The sequence below is a fragment of the Leptonotus elevatus genome, chromosome 17 (genome assembly GCF_054856555.1).
Source record: "Leptonotus elevatus isolate MCC_2025b chromosome 17, RoL_Lele_1.0, whole genome shotgun sequence".
Taxonomy (NCBI): Eukaryota; Metazoa; Chordata; class Actinopteri; order Syngnathiformes; family Syngnathidae; genus Leptonotus; species Leptonotus elevatus.
In genome coordinates this window covers 17752382-17774924 of record NC_141255.1, presented here as the reverse complement: position 1 = coordinate 17774924, position 22543 = coordinate 17752382, and the positions used below count along the sequence as shown (strand labels likewise).

Sequence of the window (22543 nt, the reverse complement as noted above, 5' to 3'; positions counted from 1 at the left end):
CGCATGTGTAATTTACACAGTTGATATCCAACAGGCAAATATTTACCACCCTGCAACACAAAGCTGTTTTTATGCATACGGAAGTGTGTATTGTGTGTCTCTTAGGCAGCCTACAAGCATTGTGTATATTTGAGCCACTGTGAGTGTGCATGTTTTAGGGGTGGCACTGAAGGTCCAAGCAAGACCACCTTGGTGAACAATGACTCTTTTATTCCACGGCAAGTTTTACTGCTCTCTTTGTCTCACACACACCACAACCAGACAGGAAGTGCACGTATCCTCGCAGACATGGGACCACGCACTAGCGCTAACTCTAGCGGGGAAAGCTCACAAGTTCTATGTGTGTATGTATGTATGGATGCGTTTACAGTGATTGGTTACACTTAAAGGTTTTGTGGCAAAAGAAAGTCGTGGAACGCTTACCTTTTCATATCTGGCTCATATAATGACTGACACTTTTACATGCCCGTTTATTTTGTGGCTTGATTCACACAACAAAACAAGCTGTTGTCATATTTGTGCTCTCAGACTGTGTCCTTTGTATTGCAACGGCCTGATGTAATTAGCAGCCTATGAGAGTCATCCGCAACCTATAAAGGGAACAGCGGAAGACACATTCTGTTTGTCGGGCGATTCATCTGCTTGCCTCCACAGCCGGATGAATGTTTGTTAGCTACCTAGCTCCAGGTCTCCTGATGTACGATCCCTTCTCGCTATTTCTGGTCGAGTTTTTGCGGTCTCGCCTAGTCGTGAGTATGTTTCGCGCAAACCGCTTACTTAATGACTTACTGGGCATTCCATGTTTAGCGTTTGGCCCTGGTTGATGCAAGAGCCTTTCTTCTCTTTGTCATGTCACTGTTAGCCTAGATGATTGCATCACCTTCAGTTGATGCTTTGTTTTACAAATAAATGTAAAAACTATTATTTGTCTTAGTTTTTGGGATCTAACTCCTGAACATAACAGCTGTGGTGCATAGAGGACCAAAAATAAAATACAATAAATTAATACATAAATAAATGAGTAAACATGAAAATAAAATATAATATAATAAAAAAAAATAATACAAAAATATATAAATAGAAATAAAAACAACAAAATATATTTAAATCCCTAACTAAATCAATAAAACTACAAATAAATACAAACATAAAAAACAGAGTCAGAGCCAAAACATAACAGTCATTCATGCTAACAAAACAGAAGCACAGCACATGTTCTTATGGTGTAAAATGAAAACATTAAAATGTCGAACATCATAGCAACCCCCAGTACTACATGTAGAAACCCTCCAAAAAGCTGCATAATGAATGGTGAGGTACTGTTGATCAACTGGTGTCTTGGTTTCAAAGTGTCAAAATGCGAACAAAATAATCAAGTACACTAATGAAATGCAAATTCCAGTTGAATGTATTGGTCTATTCAGATCACGTTCACCTGCAAAGGTTGTAATGCATTTATCCTAAAATCTCACCTGAAAGTGTGACTACTAACAAGTGCTGTCACAATAGAATAATTTTTTTGAATCGATTAATCTATAGATGATTCAATCGTTTTTGACTAATCATATTCATTTTAATTTTGCTTGTATTACAAAAGCATTTTTTCTGTGATTACTGTTTATTGACCAGTGATTGGAGTTTATTTTGTACTTTCTATTCCTATAGTGATTTTAAAATAGGTGGATTGATGTTGTACTATGTTACCTGTTTGGTCATTGTTTTCCAAAGTAAGAACAGATGTTTGCAAATGTTTTTATTTTGATTAAACACAGAAAATAATCAGTTTTACTTGATTACTGTTGATATGTTAAAATCAGAAGATTTGGACAACTTTAAATTAAAAAAAATGGCTCCAAACGATTACTCAATTATTAACACAATTGTTGATTAAATTGATAATCGATTACTTGTCGATTAATTTTGATAGCTCTACTGCTAACTACCACTACTTAATATAAGACAAAACTGAAGCAATCAAGAGCTAAATAAGTGAAACAATCTATCGGTGGCAAAAGCTTTGAACTTGAATGCCACGCGGTCTGTATTGTGAGCAGCCTTCTGTTCCCTGAAACAGATCATGACTATAGGTTTGCCATCTCCATCTGTCCCAAGCTCTCTTCTTCATTAACATTGAGCCCCGCACAGCCAGATGTTTCATCACTATCACAGCATTACAAGTCAGCTTAATAGGCAGATGTGTGTCTCTCTCTTTCTCTCTGATTGTTGTCATGATAGAGAATGGTCTGATTACCATCTCTGATTAGGCCAATGGGCCGCTAATCCTTGCGCAGGGGGCTTCATATCCACTTTGACAATGTCGACAAAAACACGTTATGCAACTCATAAACACACACACACCCCCACCTCCACACACACACACAAACGAAACATAAAGCAGGGCCATTTTAAACAATACAGGAAATGATTATATTTGCTGTTAAAAGACTCGACTAAATCAGCGTTGCTTTCTTGGCAAAAACTCACAAATTTCATCTTGAAAAATGATACAGGAAATGATGATTTTTGCTGTCAAAGGACTTCAATCAATATTAAAACTCACTAATATAATCCTACATTTTTTCGCACAAAAAAATGGGAATGATGGGAATATATAGTTACAACACTAATGCGTTATATTGTGTGCATCCAGATACAAACATGAGATTTACCTGACACACACACACACACACACACCCACACACAGTCTGTACAAGGAGGTCTGATGTCAGGCTTTATAATGTGAGTCTGCACCCTCATCCCAAATGTCATGTTTATCTGATCCCTTTTAAAGACCCTGTGACAATGGAACAGATGGGACTGCCTTTTGTCCTGCACACACTCACGTGCACGCACGTACACGCACGTGCACGCACGTAAACGCACGCACACACACACACACGCGCGCACACACACACACACACACACACACACACACACACACGTACACACACACTGTAGGCTCTCACTGGGACAATGTGAGTTGGGTTTAAGGTTGTGTGATTGTGTTTAGCCAAGCAGAGTGATTGTGCTCTACAGGGGAGCCAGCCTGCTCTCACCATGCCAGACGGACAACACTGACGCGCACTCACGCGCACACACACACGCACACACACACAGCCCGCTGACACTCTTGCACAATATTTTTTTTAGATATCCCTTGCTGGTTTTGTTGTTCTAAAATATTAACTGAGGATAAATGTTTTTGTTCACTTTCACAAGTCAATATTTTGAGATTTGGCACCTTCGCGGTGGACGAAACGGCCACTTCTGTCTAATTAGTGTATGGGATTATTGATCGCATTATTTTGACCATATCCCAACACCATTCGATAATATTTCTCAGAGAAATGCTGCAATTGAAGACAAACGCTATAAAAAGGGGATATATTTCAGCAACGCCATGACATCATTACTATATTGCTATAATCTATTCTAAAACACAATCAAGGTTATCATAGCTAAAAAAAACTAAAACTAAAAATAAACTAACTAAAACTGAGATTCTTCTTACGTTTATAAAACAAACTGAAAATATCCTTTGTTTTTGTTTTTGTCAATTAATATCATACTTGAACAGTCGGGGTTCATTTTAAATATTTATATTGGTATTCCTGTCAGTCCATAGAAAATTGTAGTTTACTGTATTAAACAATACATAGGGACTTTTTTTCCCATCTTCATTCAATCTCCATAAATATAAAAAAAAATAAACTAATAAAAAATGTAGAAAAATGAATCATTTTTTAAACAATACAAACTAGCAAAGTGGCTGTAAAAGCTCATTATAACAAAATAAAAACTAGCTATAACGACAAATCCAAAACGCTAATAACCCTGGCTGGTTGAGGTTCATATATTCTGTGCTTAACTTCTGCAAGAGAGTGCACTGTGGGCTATGTATAAAGTTATTTATTTGTGTCTGTGACCGATCGTGCTGAAGTGGCCATTGTTGGAAGAGCGAGAGCAGTGATGGCATAAATCCACCCGTCCAGCTCAATGGCTCCACCAGCTAGCCTGCCAGCCTCTGCTCCGCATGCACCTGGCGTCCCCTCACACGCCACCGCCATTATTAATTGCTAATACATATTTATGCGGCACAAATTTGCCATTTACTTATGCGTACAATCGCGTAGTGCTGGGGCGCTGAGCCCGGGAAAACGGTGACCTTTATAAACAGTAATAAATGGGATTGAATGCATGTGTGTTTTGGGTTAGCTCTAATGTTTATTTTTTTGTGTTTTTTTGGGGGGGTCGGTTTAGCAGCCGGCAGTGGCAGGAAGACAACATTGGGCTGCCAATGAGATCCTCTGATGTGGATACAGTATCTCCTCTATTCCCCCCCCCCCCCCCCCCCCACAATCATTTTCCTCAACGGGCAGCTCAGTGAATAGTGCTTATTATTTCTGCCTCACAATTCTGAGATTCGGAGGTTTGTATCTCAACTCAGGTCTTGCTGAATTGTAAACTCTAATGTGTACATGGGTGTAAATGGATGGATCGTCTAAATTGTCATCAGCAGGAAAATGCAGAGCAGGGGTTTTCAAATTTTCTCAAAGAAAAATGTTGTAATATGATAAGTATCATAGTTAACAAGTGCATTTGACACTGAAATTAAGTTATTGCTCGTTCGTTAGTTTAGCTCAGGTCCTTTGGGCACGTTGTTAGACAGATAAGTGGTCCTTTTTCTTTTAAGTGCGCCATTTTACGTAACCCTAGTCCTAAAAAGGCAAAATATTGAGTCCGCTGGATGTGCGCACCAGTATTTCCGGCAGTTACAACCATGTACATAAACTATATATGCCGATATTAGTGAGGAAAAGAATAGTAACATAACAGAGGAAGCGAAAAATAGCAGTGACAAAATGTGACTTAGCATGACGGAAGCGTGGCTGGACTGACGATTGACGGACTGCATGAAATTTCCTGTCGGTCCTAAAGCAATGACGTGAGCCCAGTTAAAATTAAGTAGACGGATTGACGATTACAGTTTGGTTTAGCTTGAAATTTTGACGTACTGACGATGACAGAAGGGTGTCCCGATTGTTGACAATTGCCGAATGCCGGATGCTCTAAATTCATTGACACGCCCATCTCTAGTTAAAAGAAACAAACAAAAATATGCATGCCTGTTACCACCAGTTGCTTTTCCTTACGATGTCCCTCTGCAGATATACAGTACTGTATAGTGCGTTTGTGTGTAGGTCACAGTTATTGGCTATTTCCCAGAGTGTGGAGTAGAACTGAATCGCCCTTGTTTTTCTTTCTAACAGGATTTTCTCTCCGATGGGTATCTACGGCACAGCGAAGGCATCTCTCGAGGGACTCTTGTAGGTCAGCTGCTATTTCTGTTACTCACGCATGCACTCACACGCTTTTTCTCCACTCATTGCAAACGGCTGAATTCAGGATGGTGGCCTGCATCTCTTGTTCTTTGTAACCTATTGTTTACAAGGTCAAATCCAGGGTCCAATATCTGTTTCCATGACTACAGTCAGCATTCGGTCTGTCTAATCTGGCCATCTAGCACCGGTCAATCTTTTGGCACAGAAACACTTTAAATGTTCCATACTCTCTTTTAGAGCTCAAGTTTTAAAGTAGTTGTGAGTTTGAACTTGCGATGTAGTGGGACACGAGGGGCTGAATGGCCAAAAATGACATATGTTGGTTTGAGGAAGCATAATTGTTTACTTGGGGAGCGAAAGCCTGTGGAGAGAGGGACTGACAGCTGAGACAAAAGACATGTGAAGACAAAAAACTCTCATGCTATATTTGTAACATCCAGCATTTGATGTTCGGGATGCACAGCGGTTGGAGGTTGATGATGAGTCGAGCGACAAGAGCACTGCCAGTTCCAGTAAACACAAGGTGTGACTTATGGCCGTGTAGTGGGAACATATGGCTCCTGCCAGGCCAGATTCTCAGTGGTGAAGGACCTTGAGGACAGACAAGTAGAGGAAAGACCCACATACCATCTGGACAAGGGACAACAAAACATGGAGGGGAGAATTAGTCATGTGAGAGCATCGGAACAATGCAGCGCCAGATGAGAATCCTGACCTCAGACATACAGGACGCATGTACTGCACATGAAACAGTTCTGTCTTCAACTTGCATTGGCATTGTATTGTCGGCCATATAAAGTTTTGCTCCACTGCACCGTCCAGGAAAGCAGACCAAAGACTCAGAATGAAGCCCCTGAGTTTTGCCGGTTTGCGTCGTGTCCACTCGACACGTCAAAGCGTAGTGAAACTGGGCTACTGGCTTTCATATTGGGGTCATCAAGCCCCAGAGCTGGCTCACTCACACTGGAATTGTGTTTGTGTCCTGTCCGACTTTATGCATCAATGTAGGACTCTGCTGCTGTGTTTGGATCGTATCAGCATTCAAATTCTGATTGTGTTCTTTTCTCAAGTCAAAAAGTACATTGGGGTCCTGCTTAGAGGTCAACTTGTACACACCGCTAACCAGGGTTCAAATGTGGTTTATCAGCTCATCCAACGCGCTTGCTTGTCTATTCAAAAGTCAGTCAACAGGTTATTATCAGCTTGTGACAATTCCAACAGGAGCTAAGGTCACAACCTGGGTGATGCCTAACAATTAGGCGGGAACTGGGCGTGTCTCTTTTTATGCATCGTGGTGGGTGAATAGCTAAGGTTATCTACATCCTGCATGGAGCCCAGCACAGTTGCCTGGAACATGTTGACACAATTCTACAAAGCTTGATTGCAAATGATCTCAATGGTTCATACGAACATCTCAGAACGTGTGTTGAAATGGACCAACAAAAGACTGAATTTACTGCAGTCCAACCATCTGATCCTCGCCTCATTCTTTTGACAATGTAATGCAACAGATACTCTTTCCACAACAACTAAACAAAATGTCATGCTCTACAACCCCCTTAAAAAGTATTGAAACAGCAACATTTTGAGGTTTTTACATTTGGTTGTGAAACACCATTTGGGAGGTTTAAAAAGTGTGAAACATGGATATATAACCAACAAGAAACCAGGCGAAATAGGTAATATATTGCGCAACCATTCCGATCCAGATTTACAGGGTTCCCTCAATTTTTGCGGGTGATACATTTCCACAAAGTAAGGTGGGGGGAGGATTTCTTACAGGTGCGTTTCCATTACAGTTTTTCGCAAAAATAAAAGAGATATTGTACTATTTTGATAAAGTACAATTATTATTTATTTTTTCTTGAGAGCTCAGTATTGTTCATTTGGTAATTTTACCCATTCGACATGTCATCATCATTGCTCTCTCTTTTTTTTAAAATTATTATTATTTATTTATTTTTATGTGCGTGAGTATGTGCGTGTGTATGTGTGTGTGCATATGTGCGTGCGTGTGAGTGTGTACTCATTAGTTCACCTAAAACCTATAAAAAATCCCATACCGTTCTCCTAAACCGAATACTTCAGAATTCAGCTAGTTAGTCGTGAGGTTGTCAGGAGACCCGAGGAAGGATCAAAGAAAAGAAAGGAAAGTGAAATCCAGCACCGACCAGACATTACCCACTACCCACCGGGTTACCAACCAGAGTCTTTCACCAACCCTAGAAACATCTAAATTCCAACCTAATTAGGGAGACCTCAAGTGACCAAAGGAGAGACTGAGGAAAGGAAGGAAGGATAGATGAAGTAGAGTGAGATCCACAGACATCAGCCTCCACCAATTCAACGAACAGAGGAAGAAGCAGATTGTGTTTGAATTTCGATGGATGCTGGTGTGGTGGATCTGGCATGCAAGAAAACCTCCACCAAAGAGGTGAGCCGTCGACCCCGGTCAGGACAGAGCAAGCACAACCCCCCGCAGGGGCCACCGGCCGGAGAGCAAACCCAGGAGCCAGGAGCACCCCCCACCCCAACACGGCCCGCGCTGCCAACCCAACGCAGCAGCGGGGCACGGCAGGCCCGCCAGGCACCCCACCGGCCCACAGCCCCCACTCCCCCCGCCCCTCATCCACCCCCGCCACCCAGCCACCCGTACCCCGGGGGTCACATGACTACAGGGAATGCGCAAAAAGTGTTTCATTACAATTTTGCGAAATACTTCTATTTCGACACGTCTCAAAAACCACCTCATGAGAGCGTAAAAACTTTTTTGCGATATGTGAGTGCTTTTTCGAAAATCACGTGTTTCCATTACCAGCTTGCCTTTTGCGCAAAACTAAGAGTAATGGAAACACACCTTATGAAGCCATTAGGATCCCCGAATCCCACAACACAAAATGAAGAATACAGTAAATACTGTATCAGCGCTGTAAATCCTTGCACTTCCGGTGGAAGATCTTCTTCTTCATCTTCCATTTAGAAGCCAAAGACGATGACGACAAAGACAGAAGAAGAAAAAGAAGAAGAAGAAGAAGAAGAGTAGTTTGTACTGTTGGCAACACTGTGACATGGGATTCTGGTTAAGGTAAGCCATTTTAAACAAAAGTAGGAGGGGGAGGGGGACACTCTTGGCACAGCGTTCTGAGAAACTGGCCTCACTGTTCCAATACTTTTGGAAAGGAATTCCAAATGTTCCAAAACTTGTTCATAGGCCGCATTCATGGGCGCTTGGTCTTCAAATTTGTGTGTGACACAGTGGGTGGCTTGTTTACAGATGCGTGGGTGCTGAGGAGCTGATGGCTTCAATAGATAAGACCGCTATGTAAGATGTGCACTCTTTTGTTTGCGTTTAAGAGACAAATGGCCCAAACAAACACACACACACACACACGCACGCACGCACACACACACTTAGTTGTGTGTATACACATTACTTCTTAAGTGCTCGGTAACAAAGGGCAAGTTTATCCCAAGGATCCACTATAAATACATTATGAGTAATCCCCCAAAGACTGGCCTGTAGTCCCTGAAGCGATACACAACAAAGTGAAATAAAGACGTACTTTATTTCCTTTGGTCTATTTGTAAAGGTTTTGCATGGAATATTGCCCATTATGAAAAATTGTTTAGAATCTATTCCTTATGGCGAGTATTATTCACCTTTATGCTGTCCTCCAATATGTTAATCATCAATGAGGCTACTGTAATTACTGCTGTCGCTGAAACAGACACACACATGAATACTCACCGTACGTAACAGACGGCTTTGACCCTGCATAATTTACTGTATACAGAATATTCTCTTGACGTCATGTAGGTATCAAACGAGACAGACAATATTTCTCACTAACGTTAATAATAGACGGACAGTGAGTGTGACAAGCTGCTTACTGCTCCATAGTCTTACTCCCGCTCAAACACGGGTGCATATATAGTGCACAGCCCAGCAGTGGGAGCATCATCTGTCACCAAGGGCCCAAGCACCGGGGCAACAGATTGTCCTTTCGTTGTTCCTTTAGGTCCCTCTCCAATATACACACACACAAAATATGCCCACTGACATACATGTACGGCTGACATTATACATCATCCATATATGTCTCTTTTTTTTTCCTTTTGCATCACTGGGATTCCATTTTGGACAGGATCGGTAACATTTGCCCCACAAGCATTGTTGTGGTTTAAAATGAACTACATGCAGAGATCAAATAGGAAAGCACTGCTGAGAAATAACACATCAATGTGGAGATCAAACCCAAGTGTTGTGCTTTTACCGACACATCAATTAAACATCAAGCGCGTGCATTCCATAGATAATCAAGGGTCTGTTTAGTATCAAAGTGCAGCTCAGGCCTTTAAAGATCATCATCCATAAACATGACCCGGGAAACAATTGACGAACTTCCTTTTCTCATGCTCCAAATTCACTGTTCCCTTGTTTGCATGAGCAAAGAGCTGCAGAGACTAGACTCCATTTTTTTTATGTGCATCTTGTCCCTCTGTGGAATTCTCTCTCTCTCTCTCTCTCTCTCTCTCTCTCTCTCTCTCTCTCTCTCTCTCTCTCTCTCTCTCTCTCTCTCTCTCTCTCTCTCTCTCTCTCTACCTCCGAGCAGGAGAGGAGAAGGAACTAGAGCGCAGGTAGTTTCATTACCCTCCTCCCGCTTTCTCCTGGGTTACGGCCAATTAGGCCTATTAGCAACAACAAAACACAACAAAACCCAGTTGGTGAGCAAGCAGGCAGGTAGTTAACGGTGGGAGGAATTGTTATCTCTCCCACCGACAGGAACAAAGAAGAAGCTCTCCAGAGGAAGAATTTCGACCTCCCGGTGTTCTCAATTCTACAATTAAACTATTTACCGCAATTTCCAGGTGGTTTGCAGCTCCTGAGGGAGCTCGCAATGCACAGCAGCGATCATAACACCTGCAAAACGCCGTGTTATGTAATTAACCAAGTTTGGAACAATTGCTCAGTGCACACACTTTGCAGCACTTAACACGCTTGCAGATGCGCACATTCATTTCATTCATCGCCTCCAACACGGAGGCCTTCAACTTCCTCTTTGGGCAGCTCACGTCAGAGAAAAGTAGGTAAATAGTCATACGGGAGGCTCTATTTGTAGTCGTTTTGAATATTGTTTTGGATTACTTCAAATATGTGCTTTACAGGTGTTTCATGTCATGTTTACTTGCAATCAGAGTCACAGCAGCGAAGTCACGAACTGAATTTGATTTCTGCAGGTGTGGCAATGCATCATTGCGGCTTTAACAAGCCACAATTGTTCCAGCAAGTGCCCTAACAAGACCGACGCGACATTAATCAGCTACTCCAAATATCTTCCTCTCCGTGATCTGTACCACACGTGAAATCCATTAACGCCACATGCACGCAATCCCGAGGATGGCTATTGACATAATCAAACGGAACAATCAGTGCCTGCCCAGGGCATAGGCAAACTAGGCAGTCGTCTAGGGCGGCATCCATTGGGGTGGGGGGAGGGTGGGGGGGGGGGTTGGTGGGGTGGATTAGTTGCCGAAAGAAAAAAAATATATATATTTTTCTCCCTCAGGTTTTCTAAAATAAAATATGTAAATGACCTTGCTATTATTTTAGTTTTTTGCATTGTTGTATTGCAGAATTGCGTTGTTTTATTGTGGTATTATAATATAGTTGTAACTTTTATTTTGAAGGATACAGGAAAAGGTCTCATAAACCGGTAGGAACTGATGTAAGTACCCGACGTACTTTCCACGTACGTTCCAAGTGCAGAGAAGACGTGTGCGCGTCACAGGAAATCAGAGAAAACTGAAGTTTACAACTAATTCAGTGAACGATTCTTTAGCACCTGGCTGAGAAGGGATGTTTCAATGTTTAACTAATGTTGCTATATTTCATGTTCATTGTGTAATTTACTGCATAGTAAAACGTTACCGTTTTCGTCCACTGGAGTGTGCTAATGCTCTTTGGTAAATATTTAGCAATGCTATTGCTCAAGATTTTATTGACTAAGAATCTGTATTTCTGTATGGTTTATTTTTGTTTTAAGGTAGGTTATAAAGGCAACAGGCAAGGTTAACATGTTTATTTACAGTATAAATTTAAGGCAATTAATTTATAGTATATGGTAGGGTGACCAAATATGTCCTCTTTTGGGAGGCAAGACAATTTTCTTACATCCTGTTGGGGCATCCGCGGGGTTTATAAATTCATGAAAATGTCGGGTTGGCATTGCGTGTCTAATAGGAAGTGAAGTACACTCTGTAATTGCGACTGGTACCACAATTTCAAGGCCGGGCCAAGTGTCCTCTTTTTTGGAAAATGGGAATATGGTCACCCTAGTATATGGCTTAAATATGGTAAAAGGTTACATAAAACATACCGTTTGAATTATTAATGGCAATTTTTGTTTATTTGTATTGTAGCTCTTACAGTTCACACAAAGGAAGGTTTAATAAAAGTTGTGAACCATCAGTTGGAGAGACCACCTTTATTTCAACCGAGGATGCTACAAAATGTTATAGAGCATATATGTTTTATTTATTTTACATTATTACATTACATTATTTATACATGTTATATTATACTGCATGTATATTTTATATAGTCATTATTTTTTAATGACTTCTAGTCCAAATAAATATGAGATCATGACCTGGCACCCTGAATCTGACCTGCTGCTGCTGTTTACAATGAAAGGTAGGGGGAGGGGTTGCGCATCATCTCAGAGTGTTAGCGCTATTGATAGATGGATGGCTTGCTTGTGTCTATACATCAAAAAACCTTTACAATGAAAAGGTCCAAGCCCTCAGATACTGCATTAAGAAAGCGGCGAAAGGAGGAGGAGGAAAAACGGGCCCAGGGTAGAGGCATGTATGTCAGTCAATCAGAATTGTCTATAAAAATACACATCAAAATAGGGTAGATTTTTCGTAAATTTTTCGTACATTTTTCGAATTCCATTTTTAACTTAATGGCCGTCTGTCATTGACCTAATTATTTTTGTTACTTTTTATATGTATCTTACACAAATATATTGTACATAGTTTGAAAACATTTTGTAGTTAATAATGACAGCACATATTGCACTAAACAGTTGTATTGCACTGTACTTATGCTATTTATTTGTATTACTTGTAGTTGTCGGGGGGCTACAATCTACACTTTCGCCTAGGGCACCTAAATCACCTAGGGCCGGCCCTGGAAACAATGAACGGGGCTAAATGGATCGTTGGGTTGGGGGCAGGGAGGTAAACCAAATGTGGCATCTCATATTTGACTCTTCACTTTCCATTTAGCTGACACGTCCAGGAGAAGTGGAGGAGAGATTTCTCCGCTCATTTTGGGAGACAAAAGGTTTCTGCATGCAAATGTTCAATTGTATGGCCCTCAAATATATCAGGAATACAACATGCATGGAAGGCAATGTCTTCACTTTCCCTGCTAGACTTTGACCATTGTTCTGTGGACTGAATACAAATGTGTTAAAAACAAACTACTATCACGCATACTTTTAAAACTTAAAAAATAAGTGATGACATCATTAAATATAATGTCCAAGATAAAAACTTTTGCCACATGTTTTAATTCAATCCAACTGGGAGCAATATTAGAAACTCATATACATTACACAGAGACGACAAAGCTTCTCAGTCAGCAACAAGATTAGCCATTCTTCACGTACAAGACTGAGACACCAATGCTATCTGTTAGCATTAGGCTAAACAGACATTATAAAGGCAAAGCTATGTGGTTGTTTAAAATACACAATATGCTCTTCTCTTGCTACTTAGAGAGTCAATTGGGGGAAGCAAGAAACTGCGTGAAGCCTTTTAGCCTTTTTCTCAAAAAAGAATTGTTTACCGTACACACTGTCAAATTGCTGCTCGTTCATGGCCACTTGAAAGGAAGAAAACTGAGCAAAAAGTCAAAGTTTTTTTTCTTATCATCAAAGCAACTGCTCAAATCTTGAAAAACTTCAACTATGTGAAGTTTGCTTTATTGCCATAGTAAATTCATTGAGAACAGCAAACACTTTACCGTATAATGAAAATAACACACATTCATGACATAAAAGCAAAATAAATGAAATTACATGACTCTTAGAATGCTTAATGGTAAAAATAAGTTTTTCTAATAAATATGACAAACATCTACCAAATTGTTGAACAGCAGCCACCAGCATCTTCAAAGAGGCTGTCTGCATCTCCAATTAATCAATTTACACTCAGTAAAACCTGAACAAATGTGAAAAAAAATCACATGACGAATAATAATAGAAATCATGCAGCAATCCCAAACTAGCGTTCATGTGAGAGGATGTCATCCTGAAGTGTCAGAGTCCACTCAAGCAAGTAAGAGAGGCGGCTGTTATCTTCACCTCCAATTACACACCGGGAACACCTCTGCTGTGTGTGTGCGTGTGTGTGTGCGGCACATTTTTGTAACCTTTTTGTGTGCAAGCGCATTTTTACGTACATACTGTGTGTGTGTCTGTATTCTCAGCGAGGCCCTAGGGTCACAAGCAGCTTGGTGACAGTGCAGATGGGATAACATATGACATGTGAGTGACTGACTTTGTGTGTGTGTGTGTGTGTGTGAGTAGGTCTCGGCCCATCTGGACTCCCCGATGACGGGCCAGGGCTCCCTCTGCTCTCCGCTTTCTCTCGGTGGCCCCACAGGGGAGCCGACAGGATGAGGAAGAGGCAGCTTTGCTTACCTTCCTCACCTCCACCAAACCTACGATTGTTCCAGCACATAGTCTGTTAGGTGTAAATATATCCTCACGTGGATTTACATCAAATATCTATTGAAGTGAAGAATACATTTTGATTAAATATATGTGAATTTCAAATCCCCTCAAATAAACTCGCATGAATAAAAAAAAAAGAACTTTCTTGGTGGAGGTAGTAATGAAAAGCAAAACAGTTAACAAGTTGACTACACAGAGGACCCAAACTTCCACAATTTCCAAGTTGAAAACGTGATCCTATGCTTGAATCAAATCCCCGCTTGTACGACAATAAACGCTGTACTGTCGAATGAACGGGCTCCCTGCCATGTCTTAATTAGCTTAGGCTGTTGGGGTGTATTTGTGCCAATCCGTGATAGACAATGAAATATATATTTGTCAAGTATTCAGGCTGAAGCTAACATGCTTAGATGCCAGCGCGTTTGACCTATTTTCCCTCCAGCTTGGCAAGGAAAGCATCATTAATTTCCGTGTATATGATGGAGGCGACTCGTTCGAGGCGCTTGGTTCAAAAATCAGGAACGGGGAAGAATTTGGGCTGCGTGTTAAAAAAGTATGCGGAAAGTCAAGACCGACATCCATTTTTACGACGTTTCCTCCAAAACACACAATTTGGTCATATATTCATAAGAAATCTTAGGCAGGAGTGATTTAGTTACAATTCAACCCGTAAATAGGAACACGTTAAAATGAAACACATTATAGCAGAAAATTCGCCAACACATTCTCAAATAAAATCTTTTTAGGAAAGTGCTTCATCAATAGTTTGCCTTCCTTTTTTTTTTTTTTTAATAAAACTACTGGGGATGTTCAATCTCACCTTTTTCCCCACACTGATACCAGTACGAGAACTCAACTCTTCACAACTCTAGCATACAAAATTACTCCCAAAAGACAATGACCGATCAGTTTAAAGAAATGCCTATTTATCCCAATATAGATGTTTTCCTTCAAATTGCATTAAATGAATAGCAATTTTCTATTCTAGTTTCTAGCTCCTGATCGTACAACGGCAACAAGATAATGGTATGGGCCACTGTGGCGAGTACCGATACCTTACAATAAGGGTGGTATCGGTACTGATACTCGCCCATCAACACATGCCTATTGGATTGCACAGAAAATGCGCAGACGTGCATTAACAAGTTTTGACGTACCACGAAAGCATGCTAGCTAGCCATGGTGCCCACTTAGAAGCTGAGCTGCCCTGTGCTTGTTTGCAGAGTAGCATGTGGCTTGTGTTTTTGGCTCTTGACTAATATGTTCTGTATGAGAATTATGTAATGTATATGACTTCTTTACTTTAACATTACACCCTTCATCATAGGCAGAGAAAACTGGTTCAGTAATTCCGTGGCTTTTTTTGCATCCCCTTTCGTAATAATATGCAGCATTTAATGTCATTAATGATATATATCAGGGATGGCCAACGTAAATGATGGAGAGGGCTATCATTTTTCATCGGGGATACTGGGGGGCCTCATAATACCACACGCTACCGTATGACAAAAATGCTATTTGAAATGAAGACAAAATACGTGCAGATGTGCAATATATGTGCTTCTAATATATAGTGTTCCCTCACTATAACGCGGTTCACCTGTTTTGTGCCTTTTTTGGGGTTACATTTTGCTTCTTTTTTGTTAACAGTATGAAGGACATGAATATTGAGAGTGTTTAAACAAGAGAGAAATGTTGGGCAAAAGTGTTGTATACAGTCCAAGTTAGGGACCGTCCACAAATTACATTTCCAGAGTGACCAATGTCAATGGTGACTTGACTGGTAATTTGAGCCTCTGTAACAAGCAACTTGCAGACGGTCCCCAACTTCGACGGCCGGCTGAATGAGTTGGCCACTTTCCGGCTTTTTGCTGGATACAAATCTTTGGCGAGTCCTCCGTGGCTGTACTGCTTTTGAAGAAGTGCTTCTTTGCTATAGGAATAATTCCTCATGAGTGGCTTTGTTGTTATTAGCGGCCATGTCATATATGTGTTTTAGCATGCGACAAGTCACGATGATCATGTGACTGTCCAAAATGGCCGATACTGTACTTAATGCAAAAATATTCATAAAAAGTGCTATAGAATTATAATCGCTCAACATAAATTGAAAAATTTTTTAGGGATGAGTTTAAATTAACCATTTCACAGAATAGCTCGTTAGTTTTTCACAAGTCTTGTATTCCTTTAAAACATATATAATAAATGTAAAAATTACAGATGACTACTTCGGATTTCACCTATTGCGGGGACAGGGAAATACATTTCTCAGTGCATGTATAAAATAAACTAAGAGTAAAGTAAGCAACCATGCTCGCGGGTGTTTGGGACTGAGCTGACCCGCAAATTTTATTATTATTATTATTATTATTATTATTATTATTAATAATAATAATAATAATAATAATAATAATAAGAATAAGAATTATAATAATAATAATAATATTAATCAAGGGGCCACTCAGAGTGTGGTCATGCCCAACCCCAATTTATATCATTTGTAATATTTCATGACATCGCCCAATGAGAATGGATAAGGAGGGTTGACAATGCAATTGGAATTGCTTAATTCTGATCAATTCCCATGCCCATTTGTAGTCTATATCATAATATGGGATATGAAAACATGGTGAGATGGTCTTTTATTTCACATGTTTAAGCCAGCAACCCCTTCTTACCTGCAGTAAATCACATCATGAGTATGTTCATTGATTACATGCTGCGTGTACAGTACAGTATCCTTTCTCAAGTTTAATTGGGTCATTTTTTGTGTCCAATCCAAACCCCCCACCTCCCCGGCATCGTTTTTCTGTTGCCGAGCCAACGGTTTTTTTGCTTTGTTTTTTTTTTACCACCGTAGAGGCCAGACTCCAAATGTACAGGACAGAGTGTGTCTCTGACATTGTGCATGATGTCCCCCACGAGACTTGTCGTTCGTGAGATCCAGGTCGGCGGCGTTTTCATGGCCTGGCCCGAGTGGCGTTGAGGGGAAAGGCTGCAGGGATTTGGCCTGGGAAATGCAGAGGGATGGAGGATGTGTGTGTAGTCGGGATGAGAGTGAGACAGCAGGGAGCTGGGCAGTCGGTTTGTTCCTGTTCCATGCACGGGACGGGGGCCAGAGCTTGGACAGGGCCGACGGAGGGATGGAGGGAGCAGGAGTCCGAGGAGTGTTCATTTATAAGTAGGCTCAAAACTCCCCTCCAATTTTAATACACCACACAACTTGTGGGTGGGGGGGGGGGGGGGGGGCTTGTGGGGGTGCCATCGGTTGGGGGTCGCAGTATAGAGCAGTGCTGCGGTCCCCTGTCCGTGTCGCCACCCGCCCCCCCCCCCCCCGCCCTATCTATTTTTTTTTAATGCACCACATACACTCAGCAACATGCTTGGGTGGCGGGTGGATCGGAGCGTGGGAATATCATTTCCATCGGCTCCGGTTCACCTGCTCCTAATTTTAATGCACCACACACACACACTTGTATATACACTGGGTGGGGTCACATTCACGGTTTAGGGGTAGAGTTCGCCAGTCCGCGAGCTGGCGGACTCAGTAACAGGGGTTAATTTTCACAAAGAACGCTGGGGTGACGACCGGGGCCTTCCCCCGCTGGGCCTGGGGTTCGGGGGTGTCGGCCGCCCTCCGGTGCCCCCATCTCCCCCTTCTGCCCCCGGTGTTCCGTCCTTCCACACGGCGGGGGGTGGGGTGGGCGCGGCTGCCCTCTCCGCTCCGCTGTCCGGCCCCTCTTCGGCGCCGGTGCCTGGGTGCGGGTGGTCCCCGGGGGCTGGGGGTCGGGGGTTGGGGGGCTGCCGGTTGGTCGGGGTGGGGTCGGGGGGGGGCGGCTTTGTTGGGGGGGGGGGCGGTGGTGGGGGTTGCGGGGTGGGGGGTGCTGGGGGTGGGGGGTGTCTGGGGGATTGGGGGCATGGGGGCGGCTGGGGCTGGGTTGGGGTGGGTGGCGGGGGTGGATGGAGGGCGGGGGGTTGTGGGGGGGCGGGGGTTGGGGGCCGGTGGGGTGCCTGGTGGGCCTGCAGTGCCCCGTCCTGCTGCGTTGGGCCGGGGGCGCGGGCCGTGTTGGGGCGGGGGGCGCTCCTGCTCCTGGGTTTGCTCTCCGGCCGGTGGCCCTGGTGGGGCCCGGGGGTCGTCCTTTGGCGCTGCCGCGGCCTGGGGGGCCCTGAGGTGTTGCGCTTGCTCTGTTCCGGCGGGGGTCGACGGCTCCCCTCTTTGGTGGAGATTTTCATGCATGCCAGATCCACCACACCAGCATCTACCGAAACTCAGACACAATCTGTTTCCTCCTCAGGTTATTGAATCGGTGGAGGCTGGTGTCTCGGATCTCACGCGGCTTCGTCTGTCCTTCCTTCCTTTTCTCGGTCTCTCCGTTGGTCTCTTGAGGCCTCCCTGATTTTATGTTTTTTGGATTTGTTGGGGTCTGGATGTTTCTTGGGCTGGGGAGGAGTTCTGGTGGGGGGTGTCTGGTCGGTGCTGGATTTCACCTTCCTTGGTTTTCTTCGGTCCCCTCGGGTCTCCTGGTGTTCGATTTAGGTGAACGGTATGAGATTTTTTTTTTTCTAATAGGTTTTCTGGTGAGCTAACAAACACACGCACGCACGCACGCACGCACGCACGCACACACACATACTCACCCACACACACAAAAAAAAATGTATGTATGTATGTATATATGTATATATGTATGTATATATGTGTATATATATATATATATATATATATATATTTAAAAAAAAAAAAAAAAAAAAAAAAAAAGAGCAATGATGATGACATTTCCGAATGAACAATACTGAGCTCTTAAGAAAAAAAAAAAAAAGGAAAAAAGAAAGAAAAAAAAGAAAAAAGAAAAAAGAAAAAAAAAAAAAAGAAAAAAAAAAATAATAAGTAGGCTCAAAAAATGGGATGATGAAGAGGAGAAACCCAAAGAGTAATGATAACGTGGTGTTAAAGTGGAGCACGCATCTCTGCTAAATTATTAGAAAATATATTTCTGGACTTTTATTTGTAATTGCCGGTTCATTGAGCAATGATGCATTCCCTGGGAAATTCTGAAATTCCAAGGGAAAAGGTATTTGATCAGCCAAGTTTGTTGAGCCCAGACAGATACACCAAAACTATTTGAAATAAAAATGTTGATATATTATTTTTAACACAACCAGTTCAGACTATTGAGATCTTACCTTAAAGCTGTTAAAGCTCTAAATGTGTTTTTTTCTTTAGATTTCCCAGCAGCCTTGAATGCAGCACAAGAAGCTTTGAAAGTCCTCAATCTGCACCTTTATCCAGATCTGTTTAAAGATTTTGGAGGTTCTAGACTCTGCCTCCAGAATAAATAAAAAAAACTAACCAGCTGAGAACTAGCGATCAAAAGAACCTTCACGATCCCTCCTCCTCTCTATTGCCCCCTTGACGACAACTTTTCAGACCAAACCAACAGAACTGAACATTTAACAGAACAGAACATTTAACATGGAACAGTAACACCTTTTTGTTGACATGTAAGGGTACAAACAATTTTCAGGCTCATGTGAAAGCCTTTCGAAAGAGCCCACTGTTGTACGGTTTAAGCAATAAACAAAGTCGACAAAGTAATCTAGACTAGTGATGGGCAACTTAATACACTTTAAACAAACTGCCAATGGTTCTTGTGTGTTGTTTTGTTTGTGTACTCTTTTTGGCAGCTCTTCGGTTCCCAGGAAATATTGTGGCAACTTTTTCTGACCAATTGTTTATGTTCACCAATATGTAGTCTGAGATGTAAAATGTATTTACTGACAAACGGTACAAATTGTACCCTATTTGAGGCGTAAACTAGGTGAAACCGTTAGCACCGTTTTTTCTGACATATTTGAAGGTGGCAAATTTGCCACTTACCTACCTAGCGGTCCGGAAAAAGTTGGTGTGAAAGGGTCTCATGTCTCCCCCTCCTCTGTACAGCTGCATGGCTGCCATCCCTTAATCAAACGCTCATCTTCTTTCCCACTGAGTGTAGCGGACTCTCTCCACTCGCCTTAAGCGCAACTGCATGTGGCCCTGCTTGACATGAATGGATGACATTATTGGAGGTGTTTGCAAGAGTGAGGACTTGATTGAATGTGTGTGTGTGCTGCCAGGGATGGATGGTGGGTGGGAGCGTGTTACAGGGTGTACATTGAGCGTCATTACCATATCAAAGACATGCTCTGCTTTTCTGTCCTAATGGTAATTATGCTGCCCACAATTGGCGCTCACTGCTCCGATCACAACAAGAGGGGGAAAAAAAATCAGAAAATGGAAGGAGGGATGAGGAGGAGGGATATTTGAAGGGAGGTGTGTGTGCGCTGGGTACTATTGGCTGGGGCTTTCAGGTTATGTTAATATTGCTCATCTATTTAATTAGGTGCTGGCTTTGTTTACATCTTTTGGCCCCCTTCTAGGATAGACAGACAGCGGGAGAGAAAGAGGCAAGAGCGATTGAACGAGTATCAGAACAGCGCACCGGAGAGACGGCGGCGGAAGAAAAACAAAATGCTTCCTGGGATGGCTGGAGTGAGGTGCGACTGTACCTTTTAAAGCCTTAATGAGGTCCGCTGTGGATGGGCCTTTGATAGGCCTCCATAGCTCCGCCCTTCTCGTTCGGCCCTGGCCTTGGAAAAGCAGCGAAGACTATTTCAACATGGCTGGTCATATTGCTACTAGTAGTAGATTAGTCTATCCCAAAAACTCCACTTTGTCATAGATGTAACATTTCAAGTTCTGAGGGTCCAATGTACTCGTCTTGCTTTTTTGCAATCATCAATTAAAACAAAAGAGTCTCTCGACAAAGAATAAGAGGATTTTTTCACATTTTGACGCAAAATCTTGGCTTAGTATGCTTTAAAGCAAAACATTTTGTTGCACACGTTTGATTTGTATTGCAACTGATCATCCAATGAGCTCTCGAAAACCTTTGCATGTGTTTGCATCATCGCCTTGCGTGATGGCTGTTGTCATGGAAAAAGGTTGTGTGAGGTAGACATCTGCACAATTACAGCGTATGGGTGTTTACTTGCAACCCAGATAAGTGACGGCGTCTTCTTCAAGGACAACCAAAGACAACTTTAAAAAAGAAAGCTTTAAAGTACACTTGCCTTATAATTGAAGCTTGGGTAAAAGGCGAGGAGGTCAAACTCAAAGCAAGAATGTGATTTCTTGAGGTTAATAAAGGATGAAAAATTGACAAGAAAGGAATAGTGGGAGGGAAAGGACTGCGCAGGTCTGAGGTCCGCGGCAAACTCGCTACAAAGTAACCAAGGAGCGAGAGGGTAGGAGAGGAGCGGCGGATTCATTTCAAGAAGGCAAAAGAGTGCGAAGAAACAGGGCGAAGAGAGGGAACAGCCCACATGCTATCACACTGTTTTTAATAACGGTGAAGCGGCGACCCGAGGCCTCCACGTCCACGCAACGGCTGTGCCATGTCTGCTCGGCGGCGTCTGTGCCGCACACAAAAAGGGCGCTCGTCCAAAAGTCAAGGCGCTTTGCACTGTCTGTCTCCACGGGCGCCACAAGACCTCTCTGCCTGATGAAATGACGTCTTCACCAACTCATCTGTGCCCTCTTGAAACGCCTCAGTCGCGTTTTCCCTCAATCTTTGCTCCAGGCCATACTTTTGCCACAAAGCCAATCCATACATTTTGCTGCAGAGGGTAGCCTAACTGTCTAGTTATGTCCATTTGACATCATATAGGCTACTGAACACATTTCCCATTGAGCGCAATCCTACTGAATGGAAATGGAAAAATGTTGTCACGCCACACACAAATTCATTGAATAGTTTCAACCCAACCAAGAAACAAAAAAAATGATACCAACAAAGGGAGACAGAACGTGAGGGCTGATGGGTCGACAGTTAGTGCCCCAATTTTCCTAGATGAAAGAGAAAACAAAAGGAAAGTGGGGCGAAAAAAAAGCAATTTCCACACTATATGCTTACTCCAATAGGGGAGGGGCACAGGGTAGGATCTGGGAGAAAGAAAAAAAGACTAATAGTATGACAGTGGAGAAAACTTGTTTTTTAACACCTGGTTGCTGGTTATAAATCAGTACACACTGGCTGTGATGTAGTGACCAAATTGAAAGTCATGATTTTCATTTGATGTTGTTGTTGTTTTTTCCAATTGAATACAATCTGCATTTAATAATGGATTTAAATAGTCAGAATCAAATCTGAATGTATTTTATTGACATTTTTCCCCCCGGTCCAATGGTGCAACATGTAGCATAAATGGTAGTAATAATAATAAAATAAGTAGCCTAAGAAAAAGAAGAAAAAAAAAAACAATGTGCAATGCCCTTAACAAAGCACAGTAGACAAAAATGCAAACTGGGGAAAAATAGTGAAGTATAGTAAAAAAAAAAATAATATAATGATTCAAGATTGCTTTATTAAGCCATTTGTTTAAACACACAGGAAAGTGTTGCCAAAGCAAAAA

The 22543-nt window shown here is 42.2% G+C and overlaps 1 long non-coding RNA gene across 1 annotated transcript; it reads left to right on the top strand.

Moving 5' to 3' along the window:
* The first annotated feature begins 619 nt into the window (after window positions 1–619).
* Window positions 620–20878, top strand: LOC147160250 (uncharacterized). The gene is made up of 3 exons (XR_015090478.1): window positions 620–753; window positions 5271–5331; window positions 20510–20878. It is a non-coding gene; the product is annotated as an uncharacterized LOC147160250 (long non-coding RNA).
* Window positions 20879–22543: the final 1665 nt, after the last annotated feature.